Below are 22,565 nucleotides of genomic sequence, written 5' to 3'. Positions count from 1 at the left end.
ATTTATTTCATTTTGGTGAGTGCTACACTGAAGCCTCTACTGTCACCATTTGGAACCCAAGGTAATGACAGAGATGCCTATCACCTCACTTTAGGTGAACTGACAGTTCAAGTCTCAGTTCCAGGGTTGCATCACACAGCACCTGAATTGCGACTATTAGGACTGGTCATACTTTGGATGGAGGACGTTCTTTTGTTGACCTGTGATGAGCAACCAACCATAAAGCCTTGATATAGTTTTCACAAGTTTCTTTGTGGTATGTAGCCAGAAACCATCTTTCTTTACTTGCTTCTGTTGGGTCTCAGGGAGACACATACTTCATGTAGAGGGCATGCTTTAATGTCCAGAAGGAAGAGAGCTCAGGGATGGAGATGGCTTAGTTGATAAAATTCTTGTGGCCCAAGCAAGAGTACCCGAGTTCAATCCATAAGCTCTCATTTTCAAAAGCAGGTGCTGTGGTGGACTCTTGAAGCTTCATGCTGCGTAGAGAGATAGGGCATTCCCTTTGACTTGCTGGCTAGGCTACTTATCCAAATCAGTGAGCTCCAAACTTAGTGAGGAACCCTGTCTCAAGAAATCAGCTGGGGATTAAGCCATTAAGCCAAGTTCTAGCTTCCACACATGTGTATAAAGACAGCCAAACATATTAATTTAACATACACTTAAAAAAGGAAGGACATTTTACTGAGAGGCAAGTCAGGGAACCTGAGTAGGTCCTGAAGTGAACATATACTTTAGAATCACAGAAACAGAAAAGTGTATTGGTTTTTTATTATCAAAATGATTAACTTTAAAGGGGAGATGTCAAATGACTCTTGACCTATCTTCCTTATGTCTTGAATAAGAACAGAAAAATATTGTTTAAAAGTTGCAGGCATGAGGTAGTAGAGGAGGAAAGTTTGTTTTGTTTTGTTTATAAAAATCTTATATGTGGCAGTCATAATGTCAAGTGTTTTCCATTCATTACACAATTTCCATCACAAATAGAAAACAGGGCTTACCAAACTATACAAGTACAAACCGCAGCCCAGGCATGGGACACTTGTATAACTAGCCTTGGAATGCTTTATTGATCTTGAGTCTGCTGACCTTCACTTTGTTGAGAGAGGCACAGCAGAGAACTTCTCCTGGCATCATACCTCATTAAGGTAACTCCCGGTGACTCATGCCAATTCATCAGAGGCCTCGCTGTTTCTGCTGCATGGTCCAACTGCTGCTGATTGTTTGGTGTCCTGACACCACTGAACTGGACTGCTGGTATCCTGAAAAATGGAGCTTGTAATTATCCACAAAGAACTTCTAAACAGGTCCACATTCCCTTGTCCTATCTACCATCTTTTCTCCCCTACTTCTGTATAGTAGGGTAGAAGAGGGGTCGAAGTGTTTGAGAACCCTTATTAAAAGTAAGTTTTTAAAATCTAAATCCTCTATTTAAATTTTTATCTCACTTCAGAACTCTAAAGATGGACTTGAGGGATTTGCTGGATCTCTTTATCCGCCTCTGTTTCTCAGTATGACCTCAGTTTCTCAGTCTGCTTTCTACTTTTAATTTGACTATTTTGTGGAAATGTTACCAGATATGACTTGGCATGAGTTGTGACCTCAGATTAACTTCTCGAAATTAGTCTGGGACACAATAAAAATTCCCTACCTAAGCATTTTAGAGACAGAGAAAAAGCAAAAGGAATTACTTTCTCTATAGGATAAACTTCACTTTTTGATCTGTTGTGTTACTAAACCTTTCTCATTTCTTAAAGAAATAGGATAAACTTTCTAACTTTTTAACTCAATTTTTTCTTATGTCTATGATAATTTTTTTTATATTTTTAGTTGTTTTCATGTTATTTGTGTCAAAAAATTTTAGCACACTATGGTGACTTCAGTTCTCTTTTTAAATTCAGTTTTGTTATGTGCTAAAATTATTGTTTTGGCATGCACAATTAAAATGCACATGCATATTAAAATTTAAATATTTTATCATAGGTGTGGGAGGGGAGCTGGAGTGCCCAATCTATGCCAGATGGAGTTGCAGACCTAAAGGAAGATGTGCCTCCAGCAGGGTAGATAAGTTCTGCATCTGCAGAGTTCTGTGGGGGTCCCAGCTAGGGCAGGTATTAGAGTGAGGGTCTCACTTGTGACCTTGGTTATGACAGACCTCCTGGGAGTCAGGCTGTCTCTGGCTGTGGAACGGGGTCTGTCTCCTCAAGTGGAGACACTAAACCCAAATACTATTGCTGATACCAAGATGTGCTTGCAGACAGAGCCTGGCATGGCTGTCCTCTGAGAGCCTCTGCTAACACCTGACTAAGACATATGCAGACACTCACAGCCAGCTACTGGACTGAGCACAGGGACCCCAATGGAAGAGTTAGGGAAAGGACTAAAGGAGCTGAAGGGAATTGCAATCCCATAGGAAGAACAACAAATCAGCTAAGCATACCCCCCCCCCAGAGCTCCCAGGGACTAAACCACCAACCAAAGAGTACACAAGGGCAGTCCATGGCTCCCACTACATATGTAGCAGAGGATTGCCTTATCTGGCCTCAGTGAGAGGGGAGGCACTTGGCCCTAAGGAGATTTGATGTCCAAGAGTAGGGAGATGCTAGAGGGTTGAGATGGGAGTATGTGAGTGGGTGGGGAAGCACCCTCTTAGAGGCAAAGGGGATGGGGATGGGGTGAGGCTTTCATGGAGAGGGGAATATGAAAGGGAGTAACATTTGAAATATAAACAAGTAAAATAATTAATGAAAATAAATAAATATTTTTCATATAGTAAGATTTATCATGTCATATGTATAAGTAAGTATGCTAACATCTCGACACATATTGAACTATATCTTTGTGAATATTAAGTGTTTTGTAAATCTTTAAAGTTATATACATAGATTTTGATAAGGGTTTCCTTCCAAAACAAATTCTAGTTTATATAATATATAAGAGAAAATGCATGTGATTTCTTCAAAATAAAAATATAAAACTATTAAATGTGAGATTCTTATTAAGGTTAGGTTATATAAATTAATAGATTTATAAGTTTACTAAAGATCTCTACGTTAAGTTTCCTTTTCACAATTAGCATTATAGAAAATATAATCCAGATAAACAGTAACATTCAAAATCATGGTTTATTAAAATATATCTTATGTATTGTTATGCATATAAACTGTCTATATTCAGTTACGGCTTATTTTCACATAATGTACATATTGCCACATTGGTTTATAAGTATACAGTTATGTAAATTAAAGTTCTTTGTGATAGTTCAAGACAATGCCGAGGTTCCTCCATCTCATATTCTTGCTGAGGCCATTTTAGGTTTAACTAGAATTTAACCTCCTTGATTGAGAATCCCATGGAAAATGCCCAGTTCTATTATAGGATCCAAGACCAAGACACCCCAGCTCACTCATCCTAGTATCTGTTAACCGGCCTGCTTTGCAACCCCCCTCCAGCGTATCTTAGCTTCTGCTAAACTGCTTGCTAGTGCAAGCTACCCCTGCAGCTTCAGAGAAAGATACAAGAATGTATGGTTTGTTTTTACAAGTCCTGTAGTCAAAATCAATTGTTCTCAACTTTCCCTAGGCTTTGACCCTTTAATACAGTTCCTCATATTGTGGTAATCCCCAACCATAAATTTATTTTCACTGCTACTTTCTAACTGTAAGTTTACTACTGCTAGAAATCATAGTGTCAATATCTGGGGATTTTCTTCTGTGATCTTAGGCAACTCCTGTGAAAATGTCATTCAAATCCCCAAAGGGGTTTCGACCTACAGGTTGAGAACCACCACTGTAAATGTTCAGGGCTATATTTAGGTCTCAAATACCTGAATAGGTCCAGCCAGGAGGAATAACTACTTTGAATTTAGTGTAAATTGTGTCTGAGTAATCAGCTCAATGGGCTCCCTGAAACAGGTTCAGCTTCATTCTGGCTCATCATGAACTGAAACTTTAAAAAGCAAAGATAAAAGACAAAGATACATGTAATCAATGTAACCACTTAGATAAAAATTTGAGATTGGTAATCCTCCTAAATCTTGCTTTGGGACAGTTAACATGAGTTTTCACATCTAAAATGTTTAAATCTGCTTTTAAGGACAAGACATACATAATCGTACAACACTGGTCAAGATGGTATCCTCTTTATCCTTATCTGAACTCTGGTTCTACACCATGGTGTCTATTACTTAAGGGTATAAATTAATTTTAAGATATTATTACTGATACTCCTGGGTAAGCTTTTCCTATTAGAAATTATTCTCCATTGAGATACTAAACTCTTCATTCCAAAGATTAAAAGAATAACTCTTGTTAGTATATATATATGAACACAAAGATATTAAGGAATATTTTTTTAAATCACTATTGCCTCTTTAAAAACAAGAAAAATGGAGTTTTCGATATTCTTATTTTTTTTCTCTTCTTTTTTTAAAGTTTTTTTTAATTAGGTATTTTCCTCATTTACATTTCCAATGCTATCCCAAAAGTCGCCCATACCGTCCCCCCCCTACCCACCCACTCCCACTTTTTGGCCCTGGTGTTCCCCTGAACTGGGGCATATAAAGTTTGCAAGCCCAATGGGCCTCTATCCAGTGATGGCCGACTAGTCCATCTTTTGATACATATGCAGCTAGAGTCAAGAGCTCCGGGGTACTGGTTAGTTCATAATGTTGTTGCACCTACAGGGTTGCAGATCTCTTTAGCTCCTTGGATACTTTCTCTAGCTCCTTCATTGGGGGCCCTGTGATCCATCCAATAGCTGACTGTGGGCATCCACTTATGTGTTTGCTAGGCCCCGGCCTAGTCTCACAAGAGACAGCTATATCAGGTTCCTATCAGAAAAATCTTGCTAGTGTATGCAATGGTGTCAGCGTTTGGAGGCTGATTATGTGATGGATCCCTGGATATGGCAGTCTCTAGATGGTCCATCCTTTCGTCTCAGCTCTAAACTTTGTCTCTGTAACTCCTTCCATGGGTGTTTTGTTCCCTATTCTAAGAAGGAATGAAGTATCCACACTTTATAAAGAAAGAGAAAGTAAGATAAATAATTTTAAATTGTTATTTTGATAACCTACTTTGAAGCTTTCCCAGACATCTTAGAATTTACAGATCATTGTAAAGTGGTACAATACACTGATATATTTTACATTATTCATTTTTTTAGTAAAAAATTATGGTGGGCATGAATGGCAAACTTCATCCTGCCCTACATGCTTTATTCTACTTTCAATTAACACTAATAAGATGTAAAAGTTTCTTATAATAAAAAGACTTCAGGGTACCTGTTATCATAACATAATTTAAAAATCTTTTAAAAAATAATTGAAAATTTGTTAAGAAAACAAACTCTATGAATGCACTTTACCCATGTTTATAACTGTTATCTAAAATACCATATGCTTTTGTGTTCTAGATACAGCTAACTGAGCTTTCATTTAAAATCACCTCAGTAAAATTATTTTCTAAATTTTGTAGTAACAATCATAATGTTAAGATAACAGTGTGCTGTAAAATATTGCTTAAATATAAATATGTTGTAACTAAGCTAAAATAATATATGGCTTAAAATTTTTAAAGTTTAATTTAATACCTTGAGATATAATGCTTAATTTTCTACAACATTTTCTTGACTATTTATATATCTTCAGTGTTTTTTTTTTCACTAAATGAATGTTTAAAGCCTATGATTAAATTTTAATTTTTTAAAAAGTTTTTCTATTGGACAAACTTTTTGCTGCTTAGATTGTCAGTCACTACTTTAAGTATAAGAAATATTCTGTTTAGGGAGTAATAATTACTTAGAATCTTTCTAATAGTGATTGTAAACTTATTCTGCTGGGCAAATATTTTAATCTGTGTATAAGATTTTGTCTATTAGATAAAAATGATACATAGTATTGTAAAAGACTTCTAACTAATAATAACTAAAGTTCAAAGTTACACAGTATTCTTCAAAGGGCAACAAAAGATGATTTCATCAACTAAAAGAATGTCATATCAATGACTCTATTCTGATTCAAAGATCAGGATTGTCTCCACGGTCTTCTAATTCACTCTTAGGAGGTAGTGAACTTTCTCACATCATCTAAGAGCACATTCTTGTGGACTTTGAAAATGTTTCTTGAATATTATTGTTGTACTTAGATTTTTAAAAATATATGACATTTAATATTATACTTGGTATGTTTATAAATGATAATATAATATTAGTCTTGGTTTTAATGAAGTTACAAATGGAAAGATCATGTCATTTCATTTGATTATAGCTTTTTGTTTTCTTGCCCTAAACCTCTATCTTACTCAAAACTAAGGTTCAAAAGATTCAAGTTTTCATTTTCTTTATAGATATATAAATATATAAATATATATTATGTTATAGTCTCACCATTCAGGATAATTTAGATAAAACAAAAAAAAAAAAACTAGTTTCTAAATTAAAATATAAGTCTATTCACTCTAGAGAGAGTTACTTAAAGACTTGGATTAATTCTTATCCAAATTATATAAAAGAGATCAGTATCTAGTAACAATATTTGTGGTGTTTTATATGTTAGGTATTGATATTTCTTGATATAATTAGTATCATAAGTGTTGTATAATGCAGTTATCCATGATTAAGAAGTTAATTAAACAATTTGGTATTTTAATAATAACAAGAATACTACAGTGATTCCTTTGAAAATACTATTTCTAACCATTTAAATATAAGCAAGATAGCTCATTGAATACAAATAACTGTAAATATAGGGGAGCTGTATTGTCAGTCTTCTAAAAATATGGAAATGTTTGGTGATTTTAGATTTTACTTGTTATCTTCACTCCATTAGGCCAAATACTTGATTACTTATTTTTAAGTATGGTGATCTTATGTCACATTTAATTGCTATGTCAGATAGCATATAGGGGATGTAAAAATAATTCAGATCTGGAACATAATGGCAAACAGTTTTGAAATCTTTTTTATTAATGGCTTTTTTCAGCTATGCCCCCCCCCCTTTTCTGGAGACTGCTGACCTGCCCACTGTGCAGCCTCATTGACATCACATCCTAGGAAATGACCCTTCCTAAATATAAGGGACTTTATACTATTTAATAAATTGTCCGTAGAATCTACATGCACAAACTTTGATGTTTGACTAACAGGGGGAACATAAATGGAAACTCCTGAGAAGAAGCTGTGTCTGGCTGTGAAAGATGCATTCCTGAAAAGAAACTGTCTGCAGAGACTGATTTAACTGATTAAAATTTCAGTCTTATGGAGAGACTGGAGTGTTGCAGGTCCAGTGGCTACTTACCTTATCTTAGGCAAGTTCCATTCCCCCTGAACATTGATCCATTCCTCTCTTTCATATGTGTTTGAACTAACAACTTGTGACTGATGGAAACCTTTTGGAATCTATTAACTAAAAGCTTACTAACTTCCACTAGCCCAAAGCTAAGAATACCATCAAAGAATTTCTTGGGCATATAGGAAAGTTCCTCCCATCTTGCTACTGTACCTGCCTCTCTGAAGTTCCCACCAACACATTTTAAAAACTTCATGAAACTTCTTCCACACAGGGACATGGAATTCGGGGTAATCGAAGCCCCTGTTTCCAGGCCATGACATTCAAGGTGGCTCCAAAATAAATTATCTTATTCCCTTAAAAATATTTTCTAAATTTTATGTATATGAGTATTTTGCCTGCACATATGTAATGTGGAGGTTGGGAATAAAACCCAGATCTTCTGCAGGAGCAGCAAGTGCTTCGTAATTGCTGAATCTCTCCAGTCCTTCAGTTTTCTTTTTGTTAATTTAACAGCATCATTACACGTAAACCTGCAGTGTATCTCAAAATACTGGTAGTAATAAACAGTGACATAAATGGGATCACCAAAATAATTGTGAAGGCATTTTATTTGTTTGTGTGCCTTAGAGAAAGTTTTGCACCACAATGCAGACTGCCTCAGGACTTACTGTGCAGCAGAGGATGAGCCTGTAGTCTTGGCAATCGTCATATCTCTCCTTTGTGAGTGCAATGATTAAAGGTATGATCCAAAATATCTGGCTAAATATATGGTATGAAAATAGAAAAAAAAAAGAATGTGTTTGATGATGATAGGTTTGTGTATTTATGTGATGTTAGCTTCAAAAGAAAAGGTTTAAAAAACCTGACGGGGTTTCTCTGTATAGCCCTGGCTGTCCTGGAACTTACTTTGTAGACCAGGCTGGCCTCGAACTCAGAAATCTGCCTGCCTCTGCCTCTGCCTCCCGAGTGATGGGATTAAAGGAGTGCACCAGCACACCCAGCTCTCCAACTTTTTAAAAATAAAAGTGTAAAAAGCAGCCCTAATAAGTCAGGCTGACATGAAATGAAGGTATAAAGATGACATTTTCTCATTTTCTGTATTGCTCTGTAGTTTTTCTTTTTATTTATTTATTTTTTTTCTCTAGGAGTTTGATCAAGTCCAGGTTTCTCAAATGAGGCTGATATTGAAATTATATTTTACTTTAGTCTTGACATGAACTTTCCATTATCCTGGATTAATAGGAATAAATTATCCTGTCTATCAGGTGTTATCGCTATGTTTGCATATAAATAATAAAAAGGGTTATTTGCAAACCACCTACTAATTTTGAACCCTTGTGTTATGTTGTGCATTTCCTTATGTTTTTAAAATATGCAAAAATATTACCTTTGTGTGAATTCTTACTGAAAATATACACACACCATGGCTTCATTAAGACATCTACCCAAACCCAAACAATACAAGAGGGTTTGGTCTAGACCAAGTAATCTCAGATGACTCTGGCATTGAACTTATTTTGCAAGATAGGCTTTAACTGAACTTTCTATTCCTCTGGCTTAATAGAAATAAGTTACTCTGTCTGTAGGCTGTTTTATTATGTGTGCACACACTTACAAGAAGGTGGTTTGCAGGTCACCTCAGAAGTTTGAATCCTTGCCTTGTGTTGTCTGTTTCCTGACGGGAAATCCTACTCTGTGACAGATAGAGCATAGAAATTAGCAGTGAAAGTATACTTTCTAGGAATGTTTTAAGACATGGCAGAAAAATGTTACCCTTACGTGATTTATTACTGAGAATATCCGCTCACCATGAATTTTCAAGGAAGGAAGCAGGGTGAGTTAATAGCACACCAGGGCTGGAAAGGGCAACTGAGTTTTTTGAATGATAAAGTGATAGTTATTTTAAACCATGAACATGGGACAGGAATAATATATAATATACACACAATTAATATAAATACATGTGAATATCTATTTATTTTTCCTCTTTTTAAAAGTGTATTATTTTCTGCAGTAGCAGAGGATGGCCTTACCTGATATCAGTGGGAATGGAGGGAGGCTTGAGGACCCGGTGAATGGGGAGGCTAAAGAGGTAAGGCTGGAGTGGGTGAATGGGTGCAGGAGCACCCTCATCGAGGCAAAGGGGAGAAAGAGAAAGGGGAGGAGGTGGTGGTGTGTGGAGGGTTAACCAGGAAGGGGGATATCAATTGAAATGTAAATGAATAAAATGATTAATAAAAATATAAAAAGTATATTATTTCTCATATATTACATCCTGACCACTTACCCCCCATCCTCTTCTTCTAGTCTATTCCTCCTACCATATACCCCAATCCACCTCTCGTCCATATCCTTTCAGTAAAAGTCAGGTTTTCCATGTATAGCAACCAAATGTGATGTGACATACCAAGTTCCAGTAATACTAGCTGCTTTCTCTAGTATGAAGGCTGGAAAAAAAACCCTAACCCCCTAGAAAGAAAAGGGTCCCAAAAGCAGACAAAAGAGTCTGAGACAGCCCCTATTCCCACTGTTGGGATTCCCACAAGAAGACCAAGATACACTAAGAGCAAAGAGTTTATGAACTGACACCTGCTATTAGGTTTGTCTGAGCTGTGAGGATAAGCCTACTCTGATTTTTCTCCTGAAGGATGCTGGGAGTGAGAGACCATGCCCTGTAAGAGCCAGGAGGCTTGGCTTTAATGGATACAAAGGAGAGAAGAAACCAGGAATAACCACAGGAGGACCAGTTGCAAAAAGAGTGCTACCTCAAAACCCTCAACCACCTTTCTGGCTGGAAATGTGAGGGATGGGCAATGGGTCCTTACAGGCATAACTGGACTTCCACTTCAGGTAATGAGGGGAGGGAATTCTATGTTAGAAGCACATGGCCCGTGACCGTGGGAAGTTGCTAGGAACCCAGGACCCACACTGCTGAGTCAGCAGACAGAGTTTGGGTTGCACCTCATCTCTCTCTGCTGTGTCACAGCAAGCAGTCTAATAGATTTTAAGGGGTGGGACCCCGTTTCTGCAAGGCAAGTTCCTGCTCAAAGCCAAAGTCAAGCTGAGAGACCCTCTGTGGAATCCAAGGAAGTGTCTATTAAGAGAAAGTGTGGGCTCAGAATTCTGTCTCTGCTATCAGACCCCAGACACTCAAGCTTTGTGTACCATGTGAAATTTGCCTAGATCATTTCCTCCGGGCATCAAGAAGTTGTGGCTTACTATTTGAACTGGTCCTCAAACAGGTATTTCTTGGCTCTGAGAGGCCAATCAGAGAAGAGTACTCTGAGGCCCGGGACAAAGCTGCCAATCTTTGCATCTTGACTCCCACTCAAGGGACTGAGAGGCAAGGGAAGGCTACCTCTGTAGCTGGTGGACTGGGGTGCATACAGGGCAGGAGCCCAATATCACTGTTCCTGGATGGGCGGTACTAGAACTGTGGTTCTCATTTTGTGGGTCGCGACCCCAATGTGGAGAATCAAATAACCATTTTACGGGGGTTGCATATCAGGTATCTTGCAGATGGTTAAACTAAGATTCTTTTTGTTTGTTTGTTTGTTTGTTTGGTTGGTTGGTTGGTTTTTCAAGACAGGGTTTCTCTGTATAGCCCTGGCTGTCCTGGAACTCACTTTGTAGACCGGGCTGGCTTCGGACTCAGAAATCAGCCTGCCTCTGCCTCCCGAGTGCTGGGATTAAAGGCGTGCGCTGCCATGCCCGGCTAAGCTAAGATTCTTAACAGTTACAAACTTTACAGTTAAGAAGTAGTGAGAAAATAATTTTATGATTGGGGCAAATACAACATAAGAAACTGCATTAGGGTTAGGTTCCCAGCAGTAGGAGGGTGTGAACCACTATACTAGTAGCTGTGACCTTGTAATCTTTACTTCCTGCCAACCCTTCCTCCATGCTGGAGGGGAGTTCTCGGAAAGCACAAAAGTGTACCTGAAAGCTGAAAATTAAGCTCCAAGTTAAAGATTTGCATACAAGCTTGGACAGGATATGCCATGTATGTGTCCAGGGTCGATGGTGTCAGGTGTTGTGCGGAGGATATGGGCGTATGGCATTTGGATGGGGCATGAGTTACAAGGGGTACTTCTGAGACTCGGGCATTCCTTGTGAGCAGTAGAGTGAGCAAAGTGTTGGAGTTGGGCAAGACTGAGTGTCTTTGGGAAGTATAGTAAGGAAATTACACTCTGGCATACTGCCTCTACAGGAGGGGAGGGCCGTAACAATAAGGCCTTGCTGTCCATCATCAGATCCCACCTCTGACCGGATGTGGTTTACCCTTGCTTCCTGTGAGGAGGGGAGGAACTGGGTCTTACTGCCCGTGCCACAGACGCCTGTCCTGTTTGCTGCTCTGAAGTTGCTCCTGACCAGTACTGGTAAAGTTCTGCGGCCAAGGTAAGGACCCTGAAGGTGTACTGAAGAGTGCGCACCCCTGGGATAACCAAGGAAGGTGCATTTGTCATGGAAAAGCTTAGGCTGATTTACAGGGTGGCACGTTTCTGGGAGGACCCGCTCTTAAAAAGTAACCATGATTCTGAAAGTCGTGGCTTCCTAGATCACAGCTAAAGCAAAGCTGTGAGTTCTAAATGGTAAAAAACCTTGAAACAAGTGCAAGTCCGTACTTATCTTTAGTGGCACCGGACTCTAAAATGCCCCCGGCAGAGTGCACAGACAAAGGAGGTGTAACAGACCAAATCACTTGTAAAATAGGGAGGACTTTTTAAAAAAATAATAAGTGCAAACTTTACAAAGTGTTTCAAAACAGCTCTTATCATTGAGGTAAATTAGAGAAAAAAGGATTCGCCACTAAATCCAAAATGTGAGTTGTGAGTCTTAAAACATACGTGGATAGCATGAGAGAACTGACCCCTGCAGGTTGCCTTTCAATTTCTAAATGCCTGAGATGGCTCTTGCAACCTCCATCTGAGAAAAATAAACTCCACAAAGCCCTGAAAGGCATTGGATTTGCGAGGTCCAATACCACCACGGGGTAGTGGGAGGTCTCAGGGAGACTTAAAAGAAGAGAAGATACTTTGAGGTTGAGGGCAGCCACTCCCAGCCCGTGGGAGTGGGAGGATACTTAGAGGGAGGTACCCTGAGGTTTAGGGCAGCCACCCCCAGCTAGTGGGAGTGGGAGGATACTTAGAGGGAGGTACCCTGAGGTTTAGGGCAGCCACGCCCAGCCCGTGGGAGTGGGAGGATACTTAGAGGGAGGTACCCTGAGGTTTAGGGCAGCCACGCCCAGCCCGTGGGAGTGGGAGAATACTTAGAAGGAGGTACCCTGAGGTTGAGGGTAGCCACCCCCAGCCCGTGGGAGTGGGAGGATACATAGAGGGAGCTACCCTGAGGTTTAGAGTAGCCACACAAAACACTAGGGAAGAGGGAGGAACCAGGAAGTTTACGGTAGCCAACCCAGCACTTGAGAGTCAGATGGAGAGGTACCAAGAAGTTTAGGGTAGCAGCTACGCACAGCGGGTGAGAAACCCCGGAAGCATAATTTCAAGGAGCCATGCTCAGCCCTCTGGAGTCAGAGGATAAGTAGGAGATTCCATGAGGGTTAGGGTACTCATGCCTAGCACTTGATGAGTTACTATGAGGCTTGGGCCTGAGGAAGTTCGATGCCCCAGTATAGGGGCATGCCAGGGCGGAAAGGCGGGAGTGTGTGGGTGAGCACCCTCATAAAAGTAGGGGAAGGGGGGTGGGATAGGGGGTTTCCAGATGGGAGACCTAGAAAGGGGATAATATTTGAAATGTAAATAAAGAAAATATCCAATAAAAGAAAAAAATATTAAAATATTAAAAGTCACGCCTAGCAGGTGGGAGTGGGAGGGATCCCTAAGAAGAGATACCTTGAGATTTAACTATGCTCAGTTCGTGAGACTCAGGGGGCCATAGAGAGAGGTACCATGGGGGTTCAGGGTAGCCACTCCCAATCCATGGGAGTCAGAGGGAGCCTTAAAATGGAGGTGCCAGGAGGTTTAGGGTAGCCATGCCCAAGACGTGGGAGTAGGAGGGATACGTAGAGAGAGGTACACTAAGATTTAGGGCTGCTGTGACTAGCCCGGGATTCTAAAGGAGCCTGAAGAGGAAGCTATCAAAATATTTAGGGTAGCCATTCCCAACACTTGAGAGTCAGAAGGAGGTCCCAGCAGGTTTAAGGTAGCCAGACCCAGCAGGTGGAGGTCCAAGGAAGAATAATTTCAGATTGCTGCAACAGGCACTTGGGAGTCCAAGGATAAACTGGAGATGTCATGAGACTTATGGTAGTCAAAGCTAACACTTGGGAGCCAAAGGAAACCTTTAGATGGAGGTTCTATGAGGCTTTAGATAGCCATGCCAGCATGTGACATTCAGAGGGAGAAAAAAGAGGAAAGAACCATGACATTTAGGGGACCCAGGTCCAGCATATGGGAGTCAGAAGTAGCCATAAGAGGAAGGTACCAGCAGATTTAGAGTAGCCATTGCCAGCCCTTGGAAGTCAAAAGGAACCTTAATAGGGAGAGACTATGAGACTTAAATTAGCCACACCTATCAAGTGGGAGTCAGAGGGAGGTACCATGAGATTTGGCAGTCGTGACCAGCAGTTCGGGGATCCAAACTCTGGGGAATGAGAGGATAGGGTAGCTCTCCCTAGTGCTTGGGAGTCAGAGGGAGGTATGGGATGTGAAACAGTCAAGGGTGGGCGGCAGGGGGTGGGGTGACAAAATCTGTAGTGTAAAAAAAAATACCAACCTTATAACTTTTAACTGTGTAAATAGTGTGATTTCAGTAACTTAGTTTTTACTAGACCAAGGTACTGTTCATGTATTTTTAACTAGACCAGGATAATAAATATGAACATTAATATTTTCAGAGAAAGGCAGACAGACAGGCAGACAGACTTATTTTGGCCAAATTGAACAAATGTGTTTCAGGAGATATAAGAGGAAGGTACCATGACACTTAGGGTAGCCAGGCACAGCATGTGGCAGTCAAAGGGAGCCATAACCTGGAGGTACCAGGAGGTTTAGAGTAATCATGCCCAGCAGATGGAGGTCAGAGGAATAGTAATTTCTAGCAACCATGCCCAGCCCTTGGGAGTCAGGGGATGAGCAATAGATCTCATGAGATTTATGATAGCAGTGCCTAGCACTTGGGAGATGGAGGAAACCTTAAGAAGGAGGTACTATGTGGCTTAAGGAAGCTATGCCCAGCAGGTGGAATTCAGAGGGAGCCATAAGAGGGTCATAGGAGGAGATTTAGGGTAGCCTAGCCCAGCAGGTAGGGGTCCAAGAAAGCATAATTTCAGGTAGCCATGCTGAGTGCTTGGGAGACAGGATATAAGCAGGAGACTCCATGAAACTTAGGGTAGCCACACCTACTATTTAGGAGTCAGGGGGAACATTAAATGGGAAGTACTATGAGTCTTAAGAATGCCACTCCCAGCAGGTGGGATGCAGAAGGAGCCTTAAGAGGGAGGTACCAAGAGGCTTTGATTAGAGGGAGATAGTATGACTTTAGGGCAGCTTTGCCCACCATGTAGGGGTCTAAGGAAGCATGATTTCAGTTCGCTATGCCTCGTACTTGGGAGTCAGAAGATAAACTGTCAATGCCTTGATATTTAGGGTAGGCATGCCTAGCACTTAGGAGTCAGAAGGAAACTTAGGGGAAGGTACTACTAGGCTTAAGATAGCCTTGCTCAGAATGTAGCATCCAGAGAGAGCCATAGAGGGATGTACCAGGAGATTCAGGGTAACCTTGCCTAGCAGGTAAGTATCCAAAGGAAGCATAATTTCAGGTAGCCAGTCCCAGTGTTTGGGAGTCAAAGAGTAAGCAAGAGATACCATGAAACTTAGGGTAGCTTTGCCTTGTAAATAGTCAGAGGAAACCTTAAGAGGGACTTACTGTGAGGCTTAAGTTAGTATGGCTAGAACCTGGAATTCAGAGGGAGCCTTAAAGGAAGGTACCATGAGGTTTAGTATAACCATGCCCAGTATGTGGAAGATAGAGGGAGCCTTAAGCTGGGATATAAGGAAAGGCTTAATGTAGTATTACCCAAACCTTTGGAGTCAGAGCCATAAAAGAAAGGTAGCATGGCATTTACAGCTACAATGTCCAGCAGTTAGGGGTTAGAGGTCCCAGCACTTGGGAGTCTGAGGGTAAACTGGAGATGCCATGAGACTTAGGGTAGCCATACCTAGCACATGGTAGTCAGAAGGAACCTTAAAAGGGGAGGTACTAGGAAGCTTAAGATATGCACACCTATCATGTGGCATTCAGAGGGAGATAGAAGCAGACAGGACCATGACATTTAGAGTAGCCAGACCCAGCGAGTTGGATGGAGCCATAAGAGGGAGGTGCCATGAGGTTTAAAATAGCCACACCCAGCATGTGGGTGTCTAAGGGAGATGTAAGAAGGAGGTGCCAGGAGGTTTAGGGTTGCTTCTCACAGCAGGTATGGGTACAAGAAAGCCCATAATTTCAGGTAGCCATGCCAAGTGCTTGGGATTCAGAGAGAAACTTAAGGAGGGTTTATGAGACTATAAGACAAGATGAGCAAGTGGGAGTCACAGGGATGGACCTTGAGATTTAGCATAGCCATACTCAGGAGGTGGGGGTCTAAGGAAGTATAATTTGGGGTAAATAACAGGGAACTAACTATAAGGGGGTATTATGAGGTTTAAGATAGCCATGCCCAGCAGGAAACACAAGGAGCCATAAATGGAAGGTACCATGAGATTTAGGTTAGCCATGTGCAGCACTTGGAATATGAAGAGAGCCATAAGAGATAGGTTCCAGGAGGTTTAAAGTAGACAAGCTCAGCAGGTAGGGATTAAAGGAAGCCTAATGGAGTAGCCATGCCCAGTCCTTGTGTGTCAGAGTATAAGTTGGAGATACTATGAGATAAAGCGTACCCATGCCTAGCAGTTGGGAGTCAGAGTCTTGAGAGGAAGAGACTATAAGACTTAAATTCTTAGGCAAATGGATATATCTGGAGGATATAATCCTGACTGAGGTAACCCAATCACAAAAGAACTCACATGATATGTACTCACTGATAAGTGGATATTAGCCCAGAAACTTAGAATACCCAAGATATAATTTGCAAAACACATGAAACTCAAGAAGAAGGAAGACCAAAGTGTGGATACTTCGTTCCTTCTTAGAATGGGGAGCAAAATACTCATGGAGGGAGTTACAGAGACAAAGTTTGGAGCTGAGATGGAGGGAAGGACCAATCCAGAGACTGCCCCACCCAGGGATCCCTACCATAATCAGCCACCAAACGCAGACACTATTTCATATGCCAGCAAGATTTTGCTGTAAGGACCCTGATATAGCTGTCTCCTGTGAGACTATGTCAGTGCCTGGAAAATACAGAAGTAGATGCTCACAGTCAGCTATTGGATGGAACACAGGGCCCCCAATGGAGGAGCTAGAGAAAGTACCCAAGGAGCTGAAGGGGCCTGCAACCCTATAGGTGGAACAACAATATGAACTAACCAGTACCCCCCAGAGCTTGTGTCTCTAGCTGTATATGTAGCAGAGGATGACATAGTTGGCCATCAATGAGAGGAGAGGCCCTTGGTCTTGGGAAGATCATATGCCCCAGTATAGTGGAATGCCAGGGCCAGGAAGGAGGAGTGGGTGGGTTGGGGAGCATGGCGGAAGGGGGGGAGGGTATAGGGGACTTTCAGGATATATATATATATATATATATATATATATATATATATATATATATATTATGATTTAGTGTAGCCATGCCCAGCAGGTAAGTATTCAAGGAAGCATAACTTTGAGGAGCTATGCCCAGCTTTGGGATTCAGAGTATAAACAGGTGGTACCATGAGACTTAGGGTAGCAGTCTTTAGTGCTTGAGAGTCAGAGGGTACCATAAGAAAGACATAAATTAGACAAGCTGAACGACAGGGAGTCAGTAGGAGATATAAGGGGAAGGTGCCATGACATTTAGGGTAGTTAGAGAGGGAGCCAGAAAAGGGAAGTACTATGAAGCTTAAGATATACGAGACCAGAATATGGGATCAGGAGATAACCATAAGAGGTAGGTTAAGGGAGGTTTAAAATAGACACACCCAGCAGGTAGGGTTCCAAGGAAGCATTATGGTGTAGCCAAGTCCATCCCTTGTGAGTCAGAGTATGAGTTGGAGATACCATGAGATACAGAATACCCATGCCTAGTACTTGGGAGTCAGAGCTAGTCTTCAGAAGGAAAGACTGTGAGACTTAAAGTAGCCAAGTCCAGCAAGTGGAAGTCAGAAGGAGGGACTATGAGATTTACTATGGCACTGCTTAGACGGTGGAGTTGAGAAGAACGATGTTTTGTTTTGTTTTGTTTTGTTTTGTTTTGTTTTGTTTTGTTTTGTTTTGTTTTGTTTGAGACAGGGTTTCTCTGTATAGCCCTGGCTGTCCTGGAACTCACTTTGTAGACCAGGCTAGTCTTGAACTCAGAAATCCACCTTCCTCTGCCTCCAAAGTGCTGGGATTAAAGGCATGTGCCACCACTGCCTGGCGAAGAATGATATTTTTAAGTGGCCAACCATTCCCTTGGGAGTCAGAACATGCTGGGGATACCATGAGATTTATGGTAGCTATGCCTTCTCTTACTTTGTGGTCAAATGAAACCTTAATAGGGAAGTACTATGAGGTTTAAGATCGCTATGCCAGGCTTGTGGGATGCAGAGGGAGCCTTAAGGGGGAGGTACCAGGAGGTTTGTGGTAACCTCACCCAGTATGTGGCAGTCAGAGAGCCATAAGCAGGGATATAAGGAGAGGCTTAATGAAGCCAGGCCCATCCCTTTTAAGTCAGTGCCATAAGATGGAGGAAACATTAGATTTAGGGGTTCAATTCCATCAGTGGGGGTCTAAGGTAGCATAATTTCATGTCACTGAGCCCAGCACTTTGGAGACCTAAGATAAAATGGAGATACCATGAAACTTAGGGTAACCATACCTAGCACTTGGGAGTCAGAGAGAATCTTAAGGAGATACTATGAAGCTTAAGATGGTCTCACCCACATTTGGCATTTAGTGGGAGATATAAGAGAAAGGGGCCATGACATTTAAGGAAGCCAGGTCCAGCATGTTGCAGTCAGAGGGAGCCATAAGAAGAAGATACCAGAAGATTTGGAATAGCTATAGTCAGCAGGTTGGGGTCAGACTAATGATAATTTAGAGTAGCCATCCTCAGCCCTTGAGAGTTAGGGGATAAGCAGGAGGTATCCTGAGTTTTAGGGTAACCATGTCTTACACATGGGAATCAGAGGGGACTTTGAGTGCTTTACGTCCCATGCCCATAATGTGGGAGCCACAGGAAGCCATAAGAGGGAGGCACTATAAGGTTTAGGGTAACCATGGTCAGTATGTGGCAGTCAGTGGAGGGCATAATGGGGGAGATAAGGAGACGCTTAGGGTAGCCAAGCTCAGCCCTTGGGTGTCAGAGGGAACCAGAAAATAAAAGTAGTATAAGGTTTCGTGCAGCCATTTCCAGAAAGTAGGTGTTGGATAAGGCATAATTTCATGTAGCCCTGCCCAGCACTTGGGGGTCAGATGGAGCCATAAGGAGGATGTAATGTGAGACTTAGTCAATCCCTGCACTTGGAATTCAGAGAGAACCTGAAGTGAGAAGCACTATGTAGCTTAGGGTAGCCATGCCCAGTACATAGGAGTCAGAGGGTTCCATAAGAATGAGATACTTGGAGGTTTAGAGGAGCTAAGGCCAGTGCTTGCGAATCAGTGGGAGCCTTAAAATGCTGTGATGCTCAGAGTATCTAAGCCCAGCATTTGGGAATCAGAGCAAGCCATATGAAGGAGGTACCTGGAGGTTTAAGGTAGCCCTCTAACGAGTGGAGGTCAGAAGGAACCATAGCCTGAGGCTTTTATATTCTCCCAAACTACTTTTAAAATCAGAAAGTGGGGGAAAATATGTTGTACAGCTAGATTTCCTTAGCAGTTCTGAAGCCCTAGGTTGAATTCCCAGGGTGGTAAAACCATAGGTTATTAAATATATGGAAGTACATGAAGGAGTTAAAGCCTCTCTCCAAAACTGTCACACACTGTTAGAAATAAGAGCAGAGTGGGGAATTGACCAGGAGGAGGGGAAAGGAAGTGAGGAGACACAGCAATGGGAGAAGGAAGAGGGGGAGAGGATGATTAACTACAAGGATCCATGTGTGGAATTTGACAACAGTTGTCATGACAGTAAAATGAATGCAGACAATGAAAGGTGTCCGTTTAAAATGTCTGAGTGGGATGCTAATGCCATGGTTGAATGCAAACTGCAACCTGGTGCATAGCATGGACATTTAAAGTGCTTGTGAATGAGAGGAGCCAGCATCATGAGAGCCCTGTCTGTTCCTCTGAGAATGCTCTCTGAAAAGGGACAACCTAGACCCAATACAGGTCCACTTTACCCTTGGTATGTAGATCCTAATTTCAGAGAAGACATATGAAAATGGGGGTTCACTTCCAGAAATAATGAGGCCACTTAAAGCCCAGCCCCTATAGTGTGACCAGAATGTACAAGCCCGACTAGCTAGTCACTGTTTGCAGGGCATTTTCAGCCCAAGAGGACAAAGATTAGTGTTGGGACTTTCAATAGTTCCAATCTCCATGTTTGTGTTTTGAAAGAACTATGTTTTGTCTGCATGCATATGTATATATGTGTCCTAGTGCATGAGTTCATGTTTGTGGAAACCAGATGCCAAATTAAGGTACTTTTGCTTCAGAGCTATCTGTGTGTGTTTGAGATGGTGTTCTCTTCATGATCTGCCTCTGGCAAATAGGCTACCTTTCCTGGTTGCTGAGCCCCAGGGATCCTTCTGTCTCCACCCTAGCACTGATATTACAATTGCAATCCATCACACTTTGCTTTGCTTTTAAAACATGGATTATTGGTTTAAAACTCAATACCTTGTGTTGCAAGGCAAGCTGATTATGGATTGAGCTACCATCCCAGCTGATCAGCATGTATTTCATTGAGCCTAGAGGTAAAATTCTCTGTCTGATATTGTAGGGCCTTGTTTAAAAAAAAAAAGGAGAGCAATAGTTCTTTGTTTAACTGGGAGCCCAGAGAAGCAATCTGAAGAAGAGTTGAAGATAGCATAGAGTCTTAGATAGTGTTACAGAATTTTCAGCAATTTGTACCCAGTTATTTTAGTAGACTGAGCTCTCTGAAGCTTTTATCCGGGCCCTGGGTATTTTCCTAGAGCCAGGAGAGTAGAGTATGAAAGAATTAAGAGTATTTAGATACCTCTGTAAATCAGATTTAATAGCAGCTGGTCAGAACAGAATCTCTGTGCATTCTCACAGCAGAGATCTCAGAGATCTCAAGATGTTTGGCATCTCCAAAAAGTGCTTATGGTGTATTATTTTCCTGATCAAGGTTACAAGATCACCTGCTCTTTCACGCAGACTACTGCTTTCTATTCCTGACCACAGCCGTCATGCCCAGAGGAAAGAAGAGTAAGGCCCGTGCTCGTGAGAAACGCCGCCAGGTCCAGGATGAGGCCCAGGGGCTAACAGATGCTCAAGCCAAGGCAGGAGAGAAAGGAGAGTCACCTGCCTGCTCTGATCATGAGTCTGGAAATGCTGTTGCAAGCACCTCTACTGCTGGCTTCCAAAAGGGCAGAGTATCTACCACCTCTGCTGGTAAAGGCATGGCCTGCAAAAGGTCTGGAAAAGGTGCAAATGGCCAAGAAGAGAAAAATGGTAGTTTTTGTAGGGCCCCACTCTCCTCCAGTGGCAAAAGAATGGATCTTCTATCAAGGAAAACAGGAATGCTGGTAGAGTACATGCTCTACAAGTACAAAATTAAGGAGCCTGCAAGGAGGGGAGAAATGCTCCAGCTTGTGAACAAAAGGTTCAAGGAGCAGTTCCCTGAGATCTTCAAAAAAGCCTCCTATCGATTAGATATGGTTTTTGGCATTGAGTTGAAAGAAGTCCAGCCCCATGGTCAAACCTACGCTCTTGTCAGTAAGCTAGATTTCCAGGATGATGGAAGTGAGAGCAGTGAGATGGGTGTTCCTACTAGGGGCATTCTGATCCCTCTCCTAAGTGTGATCTATTTGAATGGTTACTGTGCCCCAGAGGAAGAGGTCTGGCACTTCCTGAGTAAGTTAGGAGTCTATGATGGGGTCCCACACCTCATCTTTGGGGATGCAAGGAAACTCATCACTGAAGATCTAGTGCAGGAAAACTACCTAGAATACCGCCAGGTTCCTGATAGTGATCCTCCATGCTATCAGTTCCTGTGGGGTCCAAAAGCTTATGCTGAATACAGCAAAAGAAGAGTGATGGACTTTTTATGTAAAATTGGTGAAACCATGCCCAGTGCTTACTCATCTCGTTATGAACAGGATTTGATTGAAGAGGAAGAGAAAGCCCAAGCCAAAGCTGCACTCAAGGCTGGCACTAAGGGCAAAGCCAAGGGACACTCTAAGGCCAAGACAGGCAATTCTACTGGCTAGTGAGATATTAGGTAGCCTCCACTATAAGACTGAAAAAGTCTTTTTGCAAAAAAAAAAAAGTTGTTGATAAAGTTTTGAGGTCTTTTAGCAAAATATTAACTTAGTATTAGAATGTAGATTGATAACTTTTACAGACTGTGTCTAATTTCTGTTTATCAAACTGAATGTTCAAACTTTGTATTAACTTGAAATACAAATTAGAACATGGCATTTATACAGGAAAAATGTTGAAGATTGAAAAATCTGTAGAAAGATATTTGAGAATGGCCAATAGTAACATTTGGTCATTTATTGGTTTGTTAACTGAAGTTACTGATTTTGAACTTATAAATGTATGCTTCCATATGTTTTTGATATTATAGAATGCATGAAAAATTCAATCACAATGACTCAGATGTTTCTTTTTCAAGGCTTGTGCTCTGCGTAAACATTAAACATACAGTCTTGGGAAGTCTTCAGACTTTACTGAAGTTCTTCATTGTAAGTAGATCTAGCACCTGCCCATGCAGTGGTACATTCTTGGAGAAGCTGTAATTATCCATGAGACTGAAATGTCATCCCCTTCCCAATGAAATAAGTAGGATTTTGTGGCATTTGGACAGAAAACATTTTTTAACAACTTTTTTGAAAGGAAAATTTCTAATTATTTTAATGCAAATACAATGCTGTATACTCTGCGGTATCAGATTTAAAAGTAGAAAAAATTAGTATCAGGTGGATAGATATCAATGAATCAAATCAAAATGTTTATATTATTGATTCCCACATTTTATGACAGTTATACAAGGCAGCTAAATGCACAAATG

The 22,565-nt window shown here is 41.2% G+C and overlaps 1 pseudogene across 1 annotated transcript; it reads left to right on the top strand.

Moving 5' to 3' along the window:
* Positions 1-11,587: 11,587 nt before the first annotated feature.
* Gm41 (predicted pseudogene 41) lies at positions 11,588-21,107 on the top strand (annotated as a pseudogene). The gene is made up of 2 exons (NR_036689.1): positions 11,588-11,686; positions 20,676-21,107. The product of NR_036689.1 is annotated as a predicted pseudogene 41 (transcript).
* Positions 21,108-22,565: the final 1,458 nt, after the last annotated feature.

This window comes from Mus musculus, chromosome X (genome assembly GCF_000001635.26).
Source record: "Mus musculus strain C57BL/6J chromosome X, GRCm38.p6 C57BL/6J".
NCBI classification, from domain to species: Eukaryota; Metazoa; Chordata; class Mammalia; order Rodentia; family Muridae; genus Mus; species Mus musculus.
The sequence above is the reverse complement of the archived record's forward strand: the minus strand, read 5'-3'. Positions and strand labels throughout refer to the sequence as shown.